At 33.6% G+C, this 24,809-nt stretch overlaps 1 long non-coding RNA gene across 1 annotated transcript; it reads left to right on the top strand.

The window, feature by feature from the left end:
- The first annotated feature begins 6,090 nt into the window (after positions 1-6,090).
- LOC127847664 (uncharacterized) lies at positions 6,091-15,771 on the top strand. Its single transcript, XR_008034107.1, has 3 exons — positions 6,091-6,206; positions 14,669-14,890; positions 15,206-15,771. It is a non-coding gene; the product is annotated as an uncharacterized LOC127847664 (long non-coding RNA).
- The last annotated feature ends 9,038 nt before the right edge of the window (positions 15,772-24,809 follow it).

The following is a 24,809-nucleotide window of genomic DNA, read 5'->3' as shown; positions in this document are numbered from 1 at the left end:
TTTGTTCATTCGTTGGTTAGAAGATAGTTATATAATATGTAGTAGCTATCTAATTCACTAGTCATGATTACAAGAATGTGATAATGATAACGTACTGTATAGTTCAAATAGGACGTTTTTGAAGTAAAAAATGTGAACGAATAAACTTTATCAACATATGATCAAGTTTTATGTACTGATAAACGTTTGTGTATAAATGTTCGGAAAAGACGATAATTTAAAAATAAAATCAAAGGACATAGGCTAGTCAAGTACTGATGTGTGTTATTCTTATAATCAATTAGATAAAATGTAAAACTTGTTATAAATACCGCATACAAATAAAAGTAACTTGTAAACATAACATTATTTGTAAACAAAAGTTTACATAAACCCTCGGCAGTTTCCTAGGCTTCCTGCCACTATGCATGTCAGAGATTGAAATCATTACTAAATTACATGTTTTGCTTAGTCATTAAACACGTCTCTGGCTTGAGAGACGAGGAACACACAATTATGTTATAAATTTGCTCAAACATATTTAGTTTTTGGTGATTTGACTTATGGCGTTGACGCCTTAGCTGGTTTATCAAGCAAAAACTTGACAAGGTAAGAACGACAAATCTACCTACCGGAACGACACGGGTCCATTTATTTGCGCTTCCGATTGTTGGCGACCTTCACTCCTCCCCTCATCAAACCAGAACAACTACGTCGACACGTTTATACCAGCCAGCTTGAAAACGCGAAACACAAATTTCTTGTTCTTTCCCACATGTTTTCGTGTTGGCGCCCCGAATTTTTCGCATACAGAAGGAAGTAACACATAAAAACTGAATTTTGTTCACGTACGAGAGATAACGCATTACCCTTTTGATCCAGAGATCTTACGTATTGTTATAGTATGTTCTTGTTGTGTATATAGTACTCACTAACCCTATAATTGACACTTTAAAAAGTTGAAAAGTATATTAAGAAATCATAATATGTTAATATTTGTGTGGTCTTCGCTGCTCAATTGTCCATTAGTCCGTTGGCAAGTAGCTGGTTCTACATGTACAGTACATAATAGATATACATGTATATCATTTCTCAAGTTCTATCAACAATCATATTATCGCGATAATGGCTTGTTAAAGTCACAAGGAGTGGGTTTGATTAATCTGGATATATGTACCTGTGACTGTTACCAAGTGTATGTAAACATGAACCTGTTACTGTTACCAATAATATGTTAATTTACCTTCGTTTGTTCCCAAGTTTATGGATACATGCACCTGTGACTGTTACAAAATTTATGGATACATGTATCTGTGACTGTTACCAAGTGTATGGATACATATACCAGTGACTGTAACCAAGTGTGTGTATACATGTACCAGTGACTGTTAAAAAGTGTATGATTACATGTACATGTGATTGTTACCAAATGTAAATATGCATGTACATGTGACTGTTCAAAATGCATGGATACATGTACCTCTGACTGGTGCCAGGTGAATGGATGCAAGTACCTGTTACCATGGATACCTAAACCAGTGACTGTAACAAAGTGTATGTATACATATACCTGTGACTGTTACACAGTGTATCGATAAATATAACTGTGACTTTTACCAATTGTATGGCTGTCACCAAGTGTATGGATACAAGTACATGTGACTGTAACCAAGTGTATGGACATATGTACATGTTACTGTTACCAAATGCATGGATACATGTACCTGTGACTGTTACCAAGAGCATGGATAAATTAACGTGTGACTGTTAGCAAGCATATGGATACATGTACCTGTCACTGCACCCAAGTGTATGGATACATGTACCTGTTACTATTACCAAGTGTATTGATACATGTACATGATTGGGTTCAACCAATTACAGCTCATGTAGAGACTTTCCCCCAGGGTGAAATATAATTTTGTGTGACAGAGGAGAATGACACAGTTTCAATAAGTTAAAAATGTATTTTCAGTTCATTGTATTATTAACAAGTTGTTTTTTTCAGATGTATTATGTTGTAGGTCTGATCTTTATTAAGTTTCAGATTAACTACAATTATTTTTGCTTCAGTTTGAAATTCTCATTTCTACTTATTATTTTCAGATATCTAAGTGTAGTGTTTAACCCAGTGACAGCATGTTAACATTCATACATGGTGTTTATGGCTACTATTGTATAAATTGTATTTTATGTTATATTATTCGCCATAACATGTTTTAACCTTCGTTTACAGTTATTTAAATGTATTGTTCCATTGCAGATGTTCCAAAATAATAGTTGCACAGTATGTATAAAGGGATATGTTTTTAATTGTAACAGTACCATTTATTTGAGAAAAGTGGGTATGTACCTTTAATGATAAGTGTATAACGTTCTTTAATTTCAGGTACTATGTGTTACCACATTTAATGTTCATGTGTTTGTGTACCAGTCTTAAACCATAGGGACCGTTAAGTAAAAATATTCTATTATACTACATATATATACAAGGGATACAACTGTGAAAATTCCTGCACACAACCGTGGTGTAAACAATAGCGAAAAATTTGCTTCCAAACGCAATAAATACACCAATTAAACTGTATTACAACAGCCAAGATATTTATCTTTCAGAAAATAATACACTTGGCAATAAAGTACAAGCTTTTCATTGAACTAAGAGAGAAAGTTTCATTCAAAATGCATAAAAATCCTTACTTGGACACAGGTGTGCACAGCTGAAAACTTAGAATTCTAGCAGTAATTTTCGTATTCCTTTGTTATTAAGCTCTTTTGCTGGTACATATTTCTTGGATAGTTTTTTTTCATAGTAAAATAGAACAAAATAACTATTAAGTAAGCATATTTTGCTAGAAATTCACATCAATCTGCTTCAATTTCACAATGACAATGTTTTACTTTCATTTTGGATAGTTCACATGTATTTCAAACATGCGATTTGATTGGTTGAAATTCCACTGCAGTAATAAATCCAACCAGTCACGTTCCACGTAACATTACCTGACAAATTGCATACAAATCCTTGAAGATAGTAGAAATGTAAACAAATTTAATATTTACGGTGTTTTGCATATATGCAGTTACATGCAATTATGGAAGGTGTCTACTTTGATTAATAAAGTGTCTATGGATAATAAAACAAGGTAAAATTTGCTCAACTTATCTGTAATTATTAAATTATGAAACAAAATGTGTCAAAGTGGGTGTGCACACCTGTGTCGCATTTCGAAAATTTTACCGTTTTTCATGAAACTTTCGTTTCAAACACAACTATGAACACTTTTACTGCTATAAACATAGTTATTATCTGATAGATAAATGTCTGAGCTGTTGTTATACAGTTTTTTGGTGTAATTATTGCTTTTGGAAGCGATTTTTTTGCTATTGTTCAGACCATGATGTTGTGCAGGAAATTTGACAGTTGTATCCCTTGTATATATGTATATAGTATAATAGAGTATTTTTTACCTAATGATCCCTGTGTCTTAAACTACTTAAATGTTGGTCAATAACCTTGAAATATATGTTGCAGGGAAATGAATCCGGTATAAAATTTTGATATGTCTATTGCAGTTACTTCCCTTGGTTGTTAACATAATCCAGTACTAAGATGATTAATGTGGCACTTAACAGCATCAACCGATATTGTTCACTTCTTTTCGCCATGTTATTTCGCAATGTTTCGCATATACGTATACTTGACATTAGAAACCACTTGAAGAAACTATTTTCAAATGCAAATACTTTTTGAGAAATAGTTTTACATGTAATTCAGTTTGTCATAATCTCAAGTTGATTATTTAATCATAAGGTCATAATGGGTACTGTATAATTGTAGTTTTTGTAGATATTGTAGGTATTTTATTAGTTAAAAAGTATGAAATGTCAGGAGACACTTTTCTCTTAGCAGAGATAATGTCACAGTATGACATTTTTTATATGTCAGTTTAAGTTATATTGAATGTGCATGCGCCGTTTAAGTGCACGCGAACGTATAATTGTCATCGCGCATGCTCCGACTTTTCCGTTTGTCCTCGTTTGCCTTTGTCAAAGTGAATTGTCATTGTGTAGTCTGGTGTTGTTGCGTGAATCAGACTACTTCGGATTTATACATTTTACAATGTATATCTACGAAGACAGACGAGGCTATCCAACTGCCGCACGTGCTTTCGTTTGAGCGCCGTTTCCGTCCAATTGTTCTTTATGTTTTATGTTTAAATGAAAGAAAGACTGAGAGAAAGGTTCCTATTGGGTTGTACATTCACCCGTTTCTTCCTTCCCCGCCAAATTCCTTCGTCCCTCACAACCCTCGATAACTTTCAATTAACTCTTTATATTAACTATAAAGGATAGTTATTATTATTAATTAATCGGACACTGTGGTAAGCTATTTTATATTATTCTTTATACTTTATATTATTAATTTATATGTATTGTTTTCCGCAGCGCGTCCCATTAAGTGTTATTGTGATATTGATATGTGTAATCCCGTTTTATACGGTTGTAACGATACAGACTTCGTTGTGTGTTAATTTTCAATTGTCAATGATTATTTGCTCTCTTCGTCGCATTCAAGCTGCCGATATGATATGTCGAGCTTGCTGTATTTTTGCCCGGGAGACAAAATGAAAAGAACGTCTTCCAAGCGTGGAAGAGGATATTTGTCCACGTTGATTTCCTGATTGAGAGTTGCGTTAAAGTTTTCACAAATCTTAACATCACCGTTAGGTTTCACAACGGGTTCAATGGGTGTTGCCAATTCACTAGTGTTCATCTTCGTCAAGATTCCCTGGCGCTCAAGGTTATCCAATTCTTTCAATGTTTTATTTGAGCGAGTATGGTTCTGTTCTGGCTTTCATAAATCTAGGTCTAGCATTTTCCTTTAGCGTTAACCTAGCCTTGATGTCTTTTACCTTTCCAATGCCATCACTGAAGACAACGGCGTATTTCTTGAGCATGGATTGTAGACGCACATTCGTCGACAAATGGCGGTCACCTTCCTTTCATTAGTAATGTCATTTACTAAGAAATATTGTTTGAGTCTTTCTTGATAACTCTGCCATGACTCAACACTACTATCGTATGCGCTTACGTTGCCGATGAGTCCAGCCATTACATGATAATACTAGTCTTTTACGCACATTTACTGAGAAATTGATAAAATCCTGAAATATTAATCACGCTGGTTTTCAATCAGTTATCCTCCTCAATTTATTGTGTATGTGGGTTAACATAAACAGAGAAAAACGCAGTACGTTTGGTGGTTATTTAATACTACATCGTATGACCTGTGGCGAACATGCAGAAGTACATAGAGGGCGTTGCTATGATACACATGATTGAACATTAACCAATCAGATGCATGATAATTACATAACAGTTAGAACATGTCAAGACCCTTGAACGTCCATCATATGGCACAGGGCTTCTGTTTCGTCTGTGAGTCCTTCGTCCTTCGTCCTTCGAAAGAGCCAGGAACATCCGGGTTCGAAACAACTTCTGCAAACCAACCGGCAAGACTATTAGAGAGCGCTGCATTGCCCTTCTTCCCTTTCTGCACTGTACATGATGCAACTTACGACAAAGTGAAGCAACACGTGAGATGATTTTTGTGTCTATGCCCTGTCTCCATGTCGCGTATGTCACATGTTATTTATCAACTCGTTGTCTTCACACCCAGTGTTACTTAAACAGTCCGTGTGTCCATTTACCCTGTGCCTTACCCAGTCCGCGGTCCATATTCAACCCATACCCACCCAATGTTCCCATCTCCCATTCGTTTTTACCATTCCTTGTCACCCTGTCCCATTTGCCTTACCCAGTCTCTGACCCCGTGTCCCTATTTATAATTATAATGATATATGTCACATGTATAATATTCGTGATTTCCCTTATGTTGGTGTACATGAAAATAGCTCTTGTATGATCTTACATGTCTCATCTCATGTCTCATCTTTCGCTTCGAGCCTATACCCTAGCCCAAACCCTAATCTTCACCACCGCGGACGTTGAACCTACCACATCTTCATCCACATGCTACAACTTATAATCAATTAGCTGGTATCTTTATATAAATATAAATACATGTATCTGATGGTTTTGTTAACACTGTCTCACTATTCATCAAGACGTGATGTTATAACTCGTGATGGGTGAGATGATTGGACTCTCTGTAGTTATGTTTTAAGAAATATATCGCAGTTAGCTATTGTGTTATTTCAAAGGTACGTGAAAACTGTTAATTTAATTGGTACTGTTTTTCAACTTAAGAGTAATCACAATAGGACAGTAAGTAGTTAATAAACTGATTGTTATTTTGATACAAAAACACCAAAATGGATCTGTTTCTGCAAGGCAGTCACTTTTGTATGAAAACTTAAGCATAAATGTGAACAATTGAATCAATATATCATTATGCGGAGTGTCTTACAATATGTGTTAAAATGTGTTCGAACATAGGAAAATTGTTTGAGTAACTTAGCGCCAAATAACAAATAAATTTTTATCGAAACCAATGCTATCTTACCCCAGTTATCTGAAAAAGATATTTTTCAAAATACCTAGATACACACGTTAATTGCCTGATCAATGGTTTTATCAGTTTAACCAAAACTAGAAAGAGTAACTTTTGAGAACAGGGCGTCAACAATGTCCGATATTCATCAACGTAACTCAAGTACCGTTTTATTTATCGCAGGATCCTGGGTCAGTACTCCCATACCCTTTTTATGTGTCTACATTAAACAAGATGATGATTGTGTTTCTAATAACATCTTACAGGTAATAAAACTGGGCAAACTCTCAATTCGTCGAGTTAAAAAATGATTTTATTTAAAGTGCTTTGTTTTCCATTAATAAAAAATACAAAGTTTACATGTGTTATATAAAAATATATTAGCAGATAACGCGATAAAATATAGGACAAACTTTATATATTAAACTTTTTAAACACTTTATAAAGTATATCACTTCTAACAAAGTTAAATTGTTAATTTAATTGAAAATAGTGCGTTTCTTATTAAAACATGTTATTGTTTTATATTTTAAAAACACACACAATATAATTGTACCGTTAGTCTGCACATTTGAAGTCCTTTCAAAATTACATAAATATAAACCCTGATAACTAATATAAAGTTCGTATTTGTGAATTATTTGAGGTCGCTTTTGTTACTTCTTATCTGATAGGGGTTTCTACAACTTCTCAATCCAGGTGAAACCTATACAACCAATCTAATGCAAGAACAAGAACTTCATTATCATCTTAAGTTTTTACCTTATTTAGAGCTTGTCACAAACGTGTAGACTGTATTGCAAATCGATGCCTTTATTCAGATGTGATTCTGTAAATAATACTCGTATAAGAATATGAAATGATCGTTTATATATTTTACAAACGAGCCTGCATGGAGATTTTTAGTATATTATCAGTCTTATTCATCTATTTTTATTTACAAAAGGCCAATACCGATTTTGATACCATAGTCCATTCTAAAACTGGTAATTTGTTACCTGGTACCGGTACCCAGTAAAATTTATTACCGAATATACTGAAATTATGGAAACTTCACAACTGTTTTCATGTAATGTAATATACCAGTCTTGATATTTTAATCAATAAAAACTAATAAGTGTAAAAATACGGTATGTTAGTACTTGTCTTTTTTCTTTTCGCCATACGAGGTTGACGGTACCTTTAAACCTTATATTACCTATATTTATTTCGTTAATTAGGTAATGTTAACATTTAACGCAAATAAAATTGATTTAATTATAAGAAGTGTAAGCTATCATTAAATAGGCTAGTTATATATATATGAATTCAAAGTTAAAAATGTATTTTTAAAGCTATGCTAGTGATAGTTGCATATTTAAAATGATTTTGTATCGATTTCAGTTGATTACCTATACACTCACCTTTATACCTTGCATGTTAAATCACAAGTTTTATTTGGCTATTTTAAATAATGTTTAGCTACTTGTTTTACTTTTTTGTTTAATTGTATTTGATCAATGTTTGAGCGAGTCTTTTTAATGTGTTCAACATATTACATTTTTCAAAGCCATTCACTAATTCAACAGTGTTGTGAAAATGAGACGTATACACAGTTATCAAGCTTAAGCTTCACATATGTATTGATTATTCAAACTATTCTTTATTACTATTTTATCAATAAACCTAATATGTTAAAGGGTAAACAATTATACTTTCATATTCATTGTTGGACATTAATTAGATGTTTTCAATGAAACCACCATAAACAACATGTATTCATGACTTTAACATGACCCACGCTAACTTGCAGATAAACAATTAAGTAAATCAATTATACCAGGTTCTTTCGCACTAATTGCAAGCGGAGCTTACACAGTCAAGGCGACGGCTTAACACATTCAGCTGAGCCAATTTATTTTCAGTCAGTGTGAAAATATTAGTGTTTAAATAAAAGTCAGGTACCGAAATACATTTTTAAGCCAACCCAATGAATCATCTTATCAGGCCTAACGTTAACAAGCAAAAAAAAATAGATGTAACACAACTAATCCAAATTATGAACAAAAAGTTAATCCATGTGTTTGCGTGATTCATGTGACTCTGAAGATATAAAATGGATAAAATACTGAAAACTTAAAATGTTGTATTTTTCTTGTTGTGACATGTAATGTAATACATGCACTTTACTATTGCTACAGCTACTACTACTACTACTACAACAACAACTACTACTTCTACTAGTACCACTACTACTACTACTACTGGTACTACTACTACTACTGCTACTTTTACTACTACTTCTCCTAATACTACCACTACTACTACTAGTAGTATTACTACTACTACTACTACTACTACTACTACTACTACTTCTACTACTACTTCTACTGTTACTGTGGCATAATTGTAATTTGATGGACGCCAACAAAACTGAAAACCAACACGAATTAATGGCCGATGTTTTATGAAGCATTTCCAAAATAAAAATGTTCTTGGATTTAGGTAGTTCAACAAAACCATTTACATTAGACATTGTATTCAAGGAACATTAATCTTTATGGTTTTCTTGAATGTGTTTTTCTTAAAGTAGCTTATACATATGTTTGTGATTCATTTATTTCGTTTCATTACGTATACATTTGTTAAATTGCTCAGATTTCTTTTCGCGTCTTAGTAAATGTAAACACTTAGTTTATTTTGAAGTATTTCTTTATATTCTAGCGATTGTACTTCTTGATTTATCCAGTGTACATAGATAATGAAACATTGTTTATTGCAAACACATGTTTAATCTGAATCACCAAGTGTCAGTGTGTTCTGAGCATTTATAAACATACAGAAAGACTTTCTCATCCAGTAAAATAGTTTGGGATACGAAACGGTTTAGTCTTACTTCGTTAAGCGTATGACCCAAATTTACTGAATCAGTATTTGGTTAGTTGATAAAACGGCCTCAAGATAAAATAGTGTGTGTACGTCATGCCGTCCATCCCCATCCGCCCGTTGCCATGTCACAGTACACTTGAATGTCCTGATTCGTTCCTGCAGGTCGAACTCTGTACACGCCACTGAAACTTGTAAGGTTTCTTGTCTCCAGGCATTCTTTTCCATGTCCACTAAATTCTAAAGGTGAATTTCATACTAAGTGTTTGTACTGTTCTAAATAGTGTTAATTCTTCAAATTCAAATCTATATACATAATTGTACATGTCACCTCACCCTTTTGCACATTGAAATAAATAATCAGTTGATAGGTCTTAATGTTTCTGCGAACAAGTACTATGAGATCCATACTTGTATATTTAGCAACATGTGAATAATGTTACTTAAAAATTCACATATGTAAATAAGAATACCTAAAGCGATGGACACCTGCTGCGCACGCAAAACGTCGCTAGGTATTGGTTAATTTTGTTTATCCTTTGTTTTAAGATTATTCGATGAACGAAAAATGTTCAGTCCAAAAAAAAGCCTACATGTGTTCCCTTTTAGTGACCTTCATCTTATAAGCACCGACTTAAGTTGTCACTCTCCAAAACGCTAAATTTACATGAAGCGCACTGTTCAAAGTTGTTTAAAACTTATTGTCTGTATTGAAATTTGATACCTAACTATCAGGTGTATCATTGACCTGTGAGCTAAGGAAGCGCATTAAACTGACAACCAAACGTCGCAGCTAAACAAAAATGCATAATCTGGTGATATTAAAACATGTTTTGAAGAATTACTACACGATGTAACTTCACAATATTACACATCGGGGTCTCGTCGTTTTTAGTAGTTATATTTCGGTTAATTTGTCTATGTACATATAATGCATTTGACACCTGGGTCCGTTTTAATGAGAGCGACCATGGTCGGGCGACTATGGTTGTACCAGCGAATAATCGTCGTGCGACGATAACCGGGTTTAATGGAGAGCGACGAACGTCAGTCGTCCGCACGTTGTTCGACATATTGTCGAGCGACCGCAGTCCACCCCTCACATCACGACTGCTCGTCGCTTGACGCTTTGTCGGCACCCAAAACACGTGCCAGGTGACTCCCAGACAATCTGCGACGGTACCAAGATCGTCTGTGCACCTGTAGGACAAACTCAGACAGTCTGCAACGGTTTCAGAAGGTCTCCCAGACAAGCTGGGCACCTGCAGGAGACTCCAAGACAGTCTGCAAAGGTGCTAATACCATCTGGGCAGCTGCAGGAGACTTCCAGACAGTGTGCAACGGTGCCAGTCTCCAAGACCGGCGGCGCACCTGCAGGACAATTCCAGACAGTTTACGACGGTGACAAGACCGTCTGGGCACCTCAAAAGACTCCCAAAAAGTGCAAGACAGTCTGCCAGACCGTCGGGGCACGTGCACCTGCAGGAGATTCCCAAACAGTCTTCCATGGATTGAGATACTGTCTGGCACTGTTACAGACTGTCAGGGAGTCTCCTGAAGTTGCCCAGACGGTCTTGGCACGTCGCAGAATGTATGGGATTCTCTTGAATGTGCCCCGCCTGCCTGGGAGACTGTCTGGCACCATTGCAGATAGTTTGGGAATCTCCTGCATGTGTTATTACGGTCTTGACCGTCGCAGACTGTCTGGTAGTCTCCTGCAGGTGCCCCTCCGGTCTGAGAACCTGTCTTGCAACGTCTCAGACCATCTGGGAGTCTTCTTCAGGTGTCCAGACGGTCTTGGCACCTTCGGAAACTGTCTGGGAGTCTTCTGTATAGAGCTGTAACGATTCACCCATCATTCGATTCGATTCGATTTCGATACCAAATGGTCCGATTCGATTATTTTCGATTCAATTCAAATTAAACTATTTTCATCTTATTTTGCAAACTATTTCATGCGTGGTTTGTCCAGAGTATGAATTAAAATGTTTCGTATTTGTTATTTACTTATTATGTTTAATATTAACGTGTTTACTGTTTGAAATAAAATTTAAAAACGCAACATTGTTTTATAAGAAACAAATTTATAGAACAAAACTTCCTGTTGAGTAATTCTTAAATAACATAAAATACACAATGTATCACATGTGGATAACAGAGAAAAAAAAAACATGTAAGTATATAAACAACTTCCAGTTGACTTCTTAACAGAATGCACACAGTTTAGTTAACTAACCACATCGTAACTTACGTCAATAAAACACGTTTTTGCAAGTTGCCTTTGCATCAGAACATTTGCGCAACCCAGAATGTTCCCATACTTTTGATTTTAATTTTGACGGTGCGTCTTTCGACGTGGTTGAAGAAGCCATTTTACCGGCTGATGTAATGCTCAGCATGTTATTCATTCATTAATTGGATGCCATATTGGCTATTGACCAATAACAAGACGTATTACAAATGACAAGAACGTTTAGACGACGGATTTGGAAAATAAGGTTTAAAATGAGGATCGATCGAGATTGCAGTGAATCGAATCGAAATTGGCCCTATTGGTATCGAAATCGAAACGGCGGCGTTGAACCGGTTTTTTGGTGCATCGAACCGAATTGTTACAGCTCTACTTCTGTAGGTGCCCGCCGGTCTCTGAGACCGTCTGGAACAGTCGCATACTGTCTGGGAGTTTCCTGCAGGTGCCCAGATGGTCATGGCATCGTCATAGACTGTCTGGGAGTCTCATGCAGGTGCTCCGCCGGTCTTGGAGACTGTCTTGCATCGTCGCAGACTGTCAGGGAGTCTCCTGCAGGTGTCAAGGCGGTCTGTGTACCGTTTCAGACTGTCTGGGAGTCTCCTGCTGGTACCTTGAACGCGATGAGTGGTCAGTCTAGTGCATTCCTCTTTATGTCCCGTATATTTTTATGCTCCCGGTAGGGTAGCATATAGCAGTTGAACTGTCCGTCAGTCTGTACGACCGTCCGAAAACTTTAACATTGCCATAACTTTTGCAATATTGAAGATAGCAACTTGATATTTGACATGCATGTGTATCTCATGAACCTGCACATTTTGCGTGGTAAAAGGTCAATGTAAATGTCATACTTCAAGGTCAAAGGTCAAATATATGGCTTCGAAGTGGCGCAGTAGGGGGCATTATGTTTCCGACAAACACATATCTTGTTTTAACATGTGTCTGCTGTCCTCAACGCCACCCCACACGCGTTTATGGCTTCCACAATCTCCTGCCACTTTTTTCCGCTTGTTTGCCTCGGTCACCAATGGCCCGTGCTTCCCCCCCCCCCCCAGCAGTTTCTTGTTCTCGATAACAAGCTCTAAAAGGATATCTATCTCTTTTTTGGATCAAGAATGGCATTGAATCGAATCGCTGCTGTCTTCGTATTCCATTGTTCACGTGTATTTTCGCCGTCGGATGTTGATAGCGGAAGTGGTAATTTTCATTAAAATAGCGACTACTACGACCGCAGTCGCCTGACCACACTGTCGTGCGACCACAGTCGCGGCAACGTGCTCCTTGAACATTACGAGTGGTCAGTTGGCGGCCGATGATCGTCGGTTGACCACACAGTCAACCGACTACAGTCGGGTGTTATAGTTTTTCATTAAACCGGACCCTGGCCAGTGGCAAACTTGACTGAACTAACTTTATAAACGACCGTTGATCGATTTTGAATTCTAACGTTTAAATCACTGAGTATTGACAATTTGTTGAGATAAACGTTTTTGCAACATTAAAAAATGCTGATCTTAATATTCGGAAAACTTAAATGTTTAAAATACGTTTAAAAAAGGTTCCCGAAGGGATTAGTTGTGCGAAATTGTGTTAAAAAAATTTCATGCTATTTAGGAGAATATAATAATTAATATTTAACAGATACAAATAATGATACTACTAATAACATAAAAAATACGTATTATTATTATTTTTACAAATGATTGCTATAGAAGATTTACTTCTACAAATAGAAAAGACGGAAAGATAACACAATGCAGTCGCTTGTATCATAATTAGCCAATCAATAATCACATATCATTCACGGGGTTATTATGATAATATATATTTTCTTAATTATAATTTACATCTTATTGACGTTAATATCACCGATAGTGTTGTATAGAAATGACGGCAAAAATAGTTTAGGATTTACCAGTGCAATTTCGCCAAGTGTAAAACAAGTCACACACGCACGTATAATTCGTACTGTCCCATGTTCACAGGGATTTGGAGCGCAATAATTGACATCTGAAAATATCAAATCAATATACAATGAACAATTCATATAAATGGAACCATCGAATAACATCACAATATACGTCCTGATTTCTGTATCCGTGCTAACAAGGTTAACTTGTTGACCTTATTTTTGTATTACAGAGTAATTTACTAAACAGTATACATAAAATGCGTTCGTTGTTTACTTGGCCTTTTCATTCATAAAACGGTACAAGCTTGACTTGTGAGTCAGCTTCCTTTATTTCTTGTCATAACCTTGTTAACAATCACAAGTATGACATAAAATGGTTTAAAATCGGAATTAGTAGTTCATTTCTTTATAACTTATCATAAGTACACTATTTTATTTTTACTGTCTTATACATTTTCTTAGTTTTTCTGTGAGAGTTACACTCTACGTGTTCTGGTCGCTCAACGGTCGGATACTTAATATGCATGGCAATGAAAATGGAAACATGACATGAATAATGATCTGTGGTTACTGACGTTATCTCAATGGGATAAATACATGTGTGGTTTTAATATCCATAGAATTGTTAAATATTGATAATAATGAAATGTGTGTACAAAGTAGAAAGTGCAATATCTGTTATAATTACCCGTTTCTTTGCAATATATACTCAAATCATAAATTGTTTGCATCAAGTGTTTTGATAGGGAAACGAACAGGCATGCCTGTATTGTTATTTAAATTGCAATGCTATAGGGGTATATACGATGTCTACTAAATATCAGATTACAATTACAACCTTTTAATTGTTGGAAACTAAGATAAGTAGCTCTCCTCTTGAGGTGTTATGAATAAGTTATTGTGTCATTATGTTATCCGTAGTGTATGAATTCACGACTAACGTACTTAATATTGTCACAAACCAAACTTAGAACAAGCGAAATTTGATTGCTGGATAGTATACTCAGAAACAGATATTACTCACGTTTGCATCGCCATAACACTATCAAACATCCATGTTAATATTTCTGTAAAACATGGCTATTTAATTTGTATTACTAATTGTGATAAACCAAATAATTAACAGCATAGCTCTCATTATGTCAAGCTTCACGACACTGGATTGGTCTCACGGACGAGGTGACTGAAGGCATCTGGACACTTAACCCGCACGAAAAAGTTGCCTACTTCTTAGATTGGAGTCATCACCCGGTTTTGCCGCAACCCAACGACGGCATGTACGCAAACTGTGCCGCCTTCTTCGATGATCAAGACTACTACTGAGTTGATCAACCTTGCAGCAAAAAGATAATTCAATATGTGAAATGCCGTGCGTTGATTTATTTTCAGTATTATCTTTATTGTAGTAACTAAATGACTGAATGAATATCAAAACAAGAAAGATATCATACATAGCACGCGCGCTAAAATTAATTTAGCACATTTGCGTCATTTATCTTGATGTTTTTATTTATGCAGATTATCATAGGAATTTTCAAGAGATCTAAACGTAAAGAACAATAAAAACGTATTTATTTTTATTCGTCTACATAATCATAAAATGTTAAAGATTCATCGAGATTTATTTCTGTTGAAAATTGTCTAACACAACGCTTGCTAATGTTCATGAAATACAATTTTACAGCGCGGAGGCCAACATGGCCGCATCGTTAAGAAGACGTGACAAATCACTAGTTCTTATCAGATCTACCCGCAGACTCCTCACTTCTGACTACACCTCTACATTTTGTCTACCGGGTAATTTGCATAATTTTTTTTTTATAACTTTGATTGGTCCTTAGCTAACGTGCTTATTGCTGATTAGTTGACTTGCTGGAATATACTAGAAAAAACAATTAATTCATGTATTTACATGCTTGCCAACTACTACAAAATCTAATTACTTGGTATTGGTATAAAGTTTTACTGTTATGGTTGTCGGTGCAATATTTTGTGTAACCTATGCAAATAAGACTTTTTGGTGACCCGTTCATCTGTGCTATTTCAATAACTATGTGAAGTAATACTAATCTCATGTCTATATGCTGACCCTTTCGTTAATTGAACTCATTGTGAAGTATATGGTCCCTCGATTCTCTTATCTAAATGACTTTTCAATTTGTTGACTAAGTCTACATCACCATGAATAGAGAGATCTTAATTCAAGTTCTAGTTTATGTGTACTCTTAGATTATTTGTAAATGACCAATATATCACACAGATTTATTTTTACATTTCTAAACTTCATCCTTACATTCAAATATTTTCTTTATAGAACCCTTGTTAGGTTATTTTATTTATAAATATTGATGTAAATAAACTTTTAACATTTTCTTATGTATCAGTAATTATAAAAGTTACTTTATTTATAAATTGCTCAAACAAATTATTAAAATATCTCCATATTAACTTCTATCATTTGTTATACTATATAAACATAACTAATTAATTTATTTATCTCTTCGGGGCTATTACGTCACATTGTGATAGGATAGTGCACATTCAAAGAAAGACTCTACCAGCAATTGATTCTTAACCGTTTACAGTTTTTTCTGTAACAACATTGGATGTGTTAATGTCGATTTATTTATCTTATTTAATCATCAGGAAAACCAACAATAAAAAGATTACAAAGGCATGAATATACTTTAAGTTTAAACACACGCGAATTATTAAACCAATTTTAACAAAACATAATATTTACTTGTCTTAAATATATTATTACATTTACAGAGCGAAGGAATTGTTCATTTGCATATCTCAATGCATGAAGGTCATGGTTCTACAAATCATGAACTATTTAGTAATAAGCTTTTCCGAGATTAAAACAAAACATAGTAAGATCACGAAAATTATGTTCTAGATTGGTATTTATTCCCAGCTTGAAAATGATGCGTGACCAACAAGTTCTTAATTTAAACATGCAATTCGCATTATGCTAAGTATTTGTCAAGAAAACAATGCATCTACGCACGCACTCAACTTCATCAAAGATTTCTTTTTAAATCCTGTAAAGCATACATTTTCCAATCAAAGCATAGCATACATTCCATTTCAATGAAAATAAGTACTAAGAATCTGAGAACAACATGCAATGCGTTCTTGGAAACAGCTTAACCCATGCATTAAATATGTTTAGCTGAGTTGCATATCGCCCCATTGGTGCAAACAGGTACCATGTTCCTGTTAATTGCAATGTTGATGCCGCCACCAAAATCGACAGCCTCAATTTTGACATTGTAATGACATAGTGAACGACATGTATACCTCGTTTCAGTCTATCACTATCTTTGAAGACGCTAGATCATTGCGTTCATTGCATCATCCAATTAAATATTACTTAAACTAGTTCATGGTTGAAAAAAGAAATGTATAAATCAATAAACTTGAAACCATGAGCTTTGTTTCACTTAAAACAATATTTCAGGATGACGTCATTCAAATAAACAGTACATACTAAGTCTTATCTCAATTACAAGGACGATTCTTTTTAAGGTATGACACTTTCTAGTTTGTCGTCATCAGACATGGCCAGTTCCAGTCCACCAGTCAATCCAACGCTAATTCACAATATTAATTTCAGAACAAGTTTGTCTTACTCATTTCTTATGGTTCACTGTGTTTCATATGTGTTGGTAAGTTGTCATATCATACCATATTTTATTAAACGAGTTCCGGAATTTTGTAAGTAAGCACTTACGAATTTCCTGGACGAGTTTAATCAAATATGGTATGAAATAACAACGAGTGTCAGATCTTATTTATCACATGCTTTTAAGTGAGCAAATTACATAAATATTAACGCAAACATAATGATAATCCGTAATTTGACGTTGCAACGTCATTTCAGCAAAATAACAAAATGCGATTGGTCAATAAACGAAACCTAAGCCAATGAAAACGCATACAAATGTTGTATTACACATGTGTAATATAAAAAAAGTATGTCATGGTTGTATTACATGGGAAACAGGGTATAGCATGTGATAAATATTTGCTTATATATATCCGATTTGCTCGGAAAATGTGTATCTGAAAAACAGAAGCACACCCATATTTGCTAACTGCAGCGAAAGCAGTGACACCTAAAATACTACTAATTTCGTTCATATCTATTGTTTTACATACGTTATAGACGATTGTTTTAAAAATCTAGTATAGGGTGATACGTATCTTGAAGTTAAGCGTCGTAAAAAATAAGTTATTGTGCATTCTTGAGAATTTGGAATTATTTGTCATTATGATTGTCTGCAACATATTTATTGGATCTACGGCGAATTGTTATGCCCTGTATTTGTTATCACTATGGAAATGTATACGATATTATCCCTAGTACTTTTGTAAGATTCGGGAGATAAACTAAGGAAAAACTAATCCATACAACATATTGTTTATTCATATAACATAAATAGTATGTGATATAATATAACAATATGATATACATTTAGTGCACAGATAATATTAATAATGTGATAGGAATTTATAAGTATATTTAATTTTCATAACTGTATGTCAAAAATTATCAAGAGATGTTTTAATAATATGACAAAACCATGTATGGATTTTAGAAATTAAATAGATGTATTAATAATGTAAGAAAATGTTAAACGTTTATTTACATTAATATTTATAAATACAATAACTTTTGTAATAAATGATACATCTTATATCATAATAATAAGGGTTCTATAAAGAAAATATTTGAATGTTAGAAACAATAATAACATTAATGAAGTTTGGAAATTTAATATTAACTCTTTGTGATATATTGGCTATGATAATAGGATTTGAAAATTATTATTCTTTAATTGAGATCTCTCGCAAGTAAAAACCAGACATATCTTTACATTAATTGTTAAAGTAGGCTAAATCAACAATTCGAAAGGTCAAAGATAAGATATTCTAGACGAATGAATCTGTTACTCAGCGACGTGTATTTACAAAGGATCCACGTTCAAATGGTCAAAAGTACTGCCGCGGGAATACTAATCTTATTAAATTATCTCTTACATCCATTACATAAAAATCAACGAGTTGTCAGTAAAACGCTTTGACCAATCAAATATGTTATAAGGAATAGTATTATTTTATGTGTATGTGTTTTTCAGTATAAAACGAGATATTTTATGTAGAAAGGACATTCCGCGGTTAGATTTAATAAGCAGAAATAAAAGTCAAGAAATCAGAATTGGACTCTGTTCAAGTTTATCTTGTTTTGTGTCTCGACGAACTATGTCACAACGTATACGTCTAAAAATCCTACTTTCAGTTTTAAAAGCGGTACCGTTTGAAAAAAATAATGAACTACTTGCTAACTAGGCAATAGATTCAATTTTATCTATGCCAATTTGAATATATCGGTTGGTTACAAGTTAGAAATCCGTCTTTTGGCGCTTTAAAACTTAAAAATGAACGCGTTTGTCAAAATGGACGTATACGTATAGAAATCCTTCTTTCGGTTTAAAAATTAAAAAAAATATAATTACTTGCTAACTAGGCTATAGATTTAATGACAATTTTGCATACTTTCAAATTGCATCTATTTATATTGATTAACATGTATTTCATTTAAAGGTGTGTGGCTTTTAATGGGTCTTTTCACAGATTGTTGCATGTATTGAAGTTTGTTATTAAATGCTTTATATTGATATAATAAACATTGGATCTTAAACGCTCCAGTAAAAATACTAGAATACCATTAAAAACAAGAAAAAAAGTTACCCTTAACTGGGCTCGAACCACTGAACCATGGAGTCCCGGGGGCCGTTTAAGGTACAAAGAGCAAAGTTCTTTCCCTAGTTTGCGAAATTGCGACGAAAAAAGGGGTCAACTGTAAAAAAAGTACAATCTCTTGATTCTTTTAAAATTAACTGTGGCCATTCTTTGTTGTGCTGGATATGCTCTTTGTTAAAACAGAAGAGATGATGCTTACTGAAGCAAATCTTTTACAAAGGTTAGTCAGATATGTTTCACACTGGAATTGCTGGAGCAAGCTGGAAAAAAATGGATGGATAGTACTGAGAAGACAGGCATGTGTATTGTAGCTTACACATTTGAATTTACAGAAACATAATCAATGAGTTTCCTGACAGGAATTCAATTTACTGGAAGGGTATCTTTGATGATGTTTAGTGCGTCACTGAATTACACATGGAATGTCCTATAATGAGAAGAACATCAGCAATGGCCTCTGTAAAGAAGGTAGTATTTTTTTTAATTTCATTTACTGATCAATGATAATGTACAGTAGTACAGTATGGTTTTAGAAGAATTAACAAACTCTGTAGCTTGTATTCACTTGTTGCACTTCTAGATAATTTTATAACAATCAACATCATGTTTTTACCGTGTTTATATTTATACTTGTGCGTAAAATATTTATAAACAACAACAACAACAACAGATTTCTACTCATAAATTCATTTAAAATGAGAATCTTTTTTTCTGTGATAAATTAACATTGTCCATGAATGCTTCTATTAATTTGAAACAATAGCCAGTTGCAATTATCATAAAGTATGCTTCTTCACATATATAATTATATTTTATTTTTGTTCAATATTTTAAAAAATGAATAAGTTGGTAAAATATATTTCAGGGTATGTACCAGTTGTGATTAGTTCTAAATACAAAATTTGAGAAATTGGGATCCATCCTTGGTCATTGGTATGGGGTAATTGGTATGACAAGCGGGCACTTGCGTAAACCTGAATCACCTAACATGCTTTACCAACACAATGACTGAAATATTTGTGAAAAAGTTCAGTCACTCATAATATACGTAAACATAATGACATTCACTAATGGAAACTAATGCATCAATTTAAATTTATGGAAAAGTTTTACACATCTGGCTTAATGTACATACATGTATGAACAAAACACAGGGAGAAAGCAAACCATTTTTAAATGTTCCTATTTTTATGCAGTTAAATTTTACTGGTTGAATCATGTCAGGATGACACAATTTATTCTTGCAAGTTCCTAATAATTAAAAAAATATGTGTCCATATACTTGATATTAAATTTATATTACATTTTTTTTAAATCAGAAAAAAATTGTGCTATTCAAATGTTTTTTCATGTGTTTGGGAAAGATACATAATTATGAGAATATGTTAAATCTGTTGATTTTTTCAGTTCAAATCTTTAATAGTTTTTTTTTTCAATTGATTTTTGAACACATACACTGATACCATACACGTCCACAAAAAGCTTTATTTAGTGCAAAACAAACAACTTCTTTTGAATTTATATTGCCTTATAAGTTATGTTTTTGACAAATAACTTAATGTGAATATTATGCATAACTATGGTGTTAAAAGTGAAGAAACAAAAATGGTATTATTTAAATTATTTGATTGCAATGGTAGTAAATGCTCTACACAACCCAAACATTGTCTATTTTATGTTTCTTATTTATTTATACAAGTTAATGCATTTAAAACATTAAAAAAATACATTAACTTATAATAATAAAGACAGTATATCTTGTTCTAATATTTCCCAACAAAAAATGGTATAAAATAACTGAATTGTAAAAAAAAGAGAAAATTCACAGCATTGCTTTTCACAATATAAGAAAAAAATAAAGTGAGTTTTGCAATGTTTACAGCATTATATAGAACTTTAAATGGTATAAATGGACATTACAGTATGTACAAAAACACAGTATTGAGTTTAAAGAAATGTGTTCAATGATATTGGGAAAAAAAATTGATTGTTGATAGTTTTCTGTCAATCTGTGTGACCATCTATAAAGAAAAAAGTTCTAAATAACTTCTTCTGACATAACAATTTTATTTGAACATATCAATCAAACTGCATTTAATGTGTTCCTATGGTTTATAGGAAACTAAACAATAATCTTAAAATTAGTAATTAAATATTTCAGACAGTAAAGATAAAAAATGACCTTCGTTAAAATTTGACACTGCTTATTCATGGCAACTGCATTTATAATAATAAAATTAAAGATTTTGAATGTTGATGATACCATATATATAACAAAATGAAATGATTCTGTATTGTCCCCATGGTTTGTGTTCTAAAATTGTTTTGTAAAAAACCTAAAAACAGCAACAACAAAGTGTTGCCATCATTATGATATGTATATGATTGATAACCGATGAAATCTGATAATAAACAAGAGCACCGCATATCTGGTGCCACGCTGGGCTGTGAAAGCTTGTCAGAATTTTTTATTTGTGTAGAGGTCACAGTGACATTGACCTATAACCTAGTGACCCAAAATGGGTGTGGCATTTAGAACTCATCAAAGTGCATCTACATATGAAGTTTAAAAGTTGAAGGTGGAAGCACTTTGATTTTAGAGCCAAATGTTACGGTTTTAGCACATTGCCTACAGCGGACGGGCGGACGTTGGACAACTAGCTGGCTATGACAATAGCTCAGGTTTTCTCTCTCCAAAAACAGCCTCGCTAAAAATACAACTTTGAGCATCTTACAACTGTAACTTACCAAAATCAAATCTCGTTGGTTTAAAACTCATAGTGTTTTGACAGTTTTTGTATAAAATGACATATTTGGTACATTTCAATACATGTTTTCAGTAAATATACTTCAACAGTGAAAACTTTTCAAACCTACTTTAAAATTAGCCATTATTAATATTCAGATAACTTAAGTTTAAGTTGTTACAATAACTCAATATGCTTTTTTTGAGTACGAGTTTCGACAATATCATCGCGGAGGCCATTTCACATAATGTAAACAGAAACATTATTAATTTGAAAATAGAGCCAACAACAGCAGATTTAGCCTAAGTATTCCTGGGTATGTTTAAGTATATTTTCTGTACCCAGGGTATATTGTAGCATACATAAGAGTACCCAGGGAACTTTCAAGTAGTACCAGAGCTGACAAAGACCAATCTAACTCAACTTAGCTAACATGTCTACAGGTTGTATCTCACAGTCTCTACAGTATATTTTATTTTACGCAGTTTTGACAAAATGATATATCATTATATTATTTCCAAAGAAATAGATCTTGATGCAGAACTTCTGCTTAAACTGTAAATGTGCCAAATTCAACATTAAAGTGACAACCGTATACACATGTATAAGAAGCGCTGTTGACATATCAATTAAAATTGTATACAGTAATCTACGTTTTTGTAAATAATTGCATTTATATTATACTGCTGTGTCAATGAATGACAATTATACAGTAATCTGTGTTAAAATTATTGAATTAATATTAGCACAGATTACTGTATAATTGTCATTCATTGACACAGCAGTATAATATAAATGCAACTATTTACAAAAACGTAGATTATACAATTCTAATACATAACTCTTACAGAAAAAGTAGAATTTTACCCATGTTTACAATGAATCGATTCTATCACTCAGCAAACGTCACATGCGTTGAGTTCAACTTGGCGTCTTGTGATGGATAAAGCCTTGTTCAAAACGAAAGTTGAATGAATTGTCAAAAGGAAAATCGAACAAATCATAACAACAATCGATTCGAACATGTAAAATTTCGTCTTTTAGCAAAACTTCAATCCACAATCGTACACAATACACTTGGAGACACTTCTAACGCATCACTTAATCATATCAATATAGCCCCCTTATTTTTGATCGGATTGTGTTGAAAATTGGACCAAGAATAATTCAACACATATCTGATAACTCCTGAAAATTTAATTGAAATTGAAAAACAACAAAATGTAAAACTTAACAAATTAAAAACGTCACTTCAAAAGTCAAATTCGCAAACTCGTACAACGTTAAATTATAACAATGTGAAATTTAAACGCATAAACTTACAGGTCTTAATAACTGACCGGCTTGCAACATGCCGATTGAGCAATTTCGCTCGTGAATATTCATACGAGCCATAATGTTTTTCTTAAATTAATGTTATGTTGTTATTGTGTAAAAACTTACCTAGAATTATGAAATTGAAATTAAATTGGAATAACATGTATATCGCCTACACTTGGTGATTTTTCTAACGCAACACTTTTAAAACTTACATATCTCAGTAATGAGTTAATATTTTTATTTAAAATAGCACACGTGATCATTTAACTACAGTATGTGCAAGCTAACAATAAAATCATTCATCCGTGACGATCGGACGCTTTAGCAAGTGGGAAAGGTAACCAGTAAAATGTAAAGTGCGCGATTGCGCTCCTGAATATTCATACGAGCTATATTGTTTTGTAAATTAATTTTATGTTCTCCTTATGTAAGAACCCACCTAAAATAATTAAATTAGAATAAAACTAAATTAAATCGCGTTTCAACATTTTCACGTGCACAAATATAGAACCACACCTACCCCATGTGCTAAAGCGTCCAATCCTCACGGATGATTGATTGTATCGTGAGCTTGCATAGAACGTAGTCAAATGATCGTATGTAAAATTTTAAATCAATATCTTTACTCGTAACTGAGATATTCAAGATTGAAAAGTGATGCGTTAGAAGTGTCTCCAAGTGTAGATCCTGCACAATCAACGCAGGATTTCCGTTACAGTATCTTTCAATGCCCTACCAAGATCTTAATATAGATAGAGGTTTAAATTAACTAAAATGTAGTTGCGCTCGTAGATTTCGTAGTCTACGTTCGGTTCTCCGAAATATCGGTGCATACGCCGCCATATTTACGATAAATTACTGAGTTACGTGAGCCTTTGAGCACACGTAACTTTACGTGCAAAAATACGGTAAACGTAACTTTACGAAGTTTATAGAAACGCTACTAACTGAAGGGTTTTGCACTTACGCATATATTTTGAACGTACGTAGTTTTAAGAAACGGTCCCCTGCAGTAAAAGTCTTCCGCTTAGACCACTCGGGCATCCGTGCTTATATTGTTAGGGATGTATTTTTTTATTTTTATGTAATCCTCGTACTTTCACAAAAAATAACGACAACAACAGAACTTTTCAAATTATTTAATCGTTTCGCGTTGCAACGCTTTATAGTTTTCATGTTTTCAAATCGTCAAAAAATGCATATAATGGATATTTTAGAGCATGGTAAATGTTCAGTATTCCTTTTTCATAACACATATCATAACAACAACGAAAATTAGCGAATCTGAAACATTTTTTTTATTTTGTCAATTTACCAAAACGTGAAAAGGCCCCTTTAGTTCATAGTGCGAACAACAACTTGTTATCTCCGTATGTATCAGCAACATTCCATAGATTATGTTTCGTTTTGTGTCACTATTAACGTTCTTGACAAATGCAAAGTTGTCTT

The sequence above is a fragment of the Dreissena polymorpha genome, chromosome 10 (assembly GCF_020536995.1).
Source record: "Dreissena polymorpha isolate Duluth1 chromosome 10, UMN_Dpol_1.0, whole genome shotgun sequence".
Taxonomy (NCBI): Eukaryota; Metazoa; Mollusca; class Bivalvia; order Myida; family Dreissenidae; genus Dreissena; species Dreissena polymorpha.
Note: the sequence above shows the minus strand (reverse complement) of the source record. Positions and strands in the feature narration are given on the sequence as shown.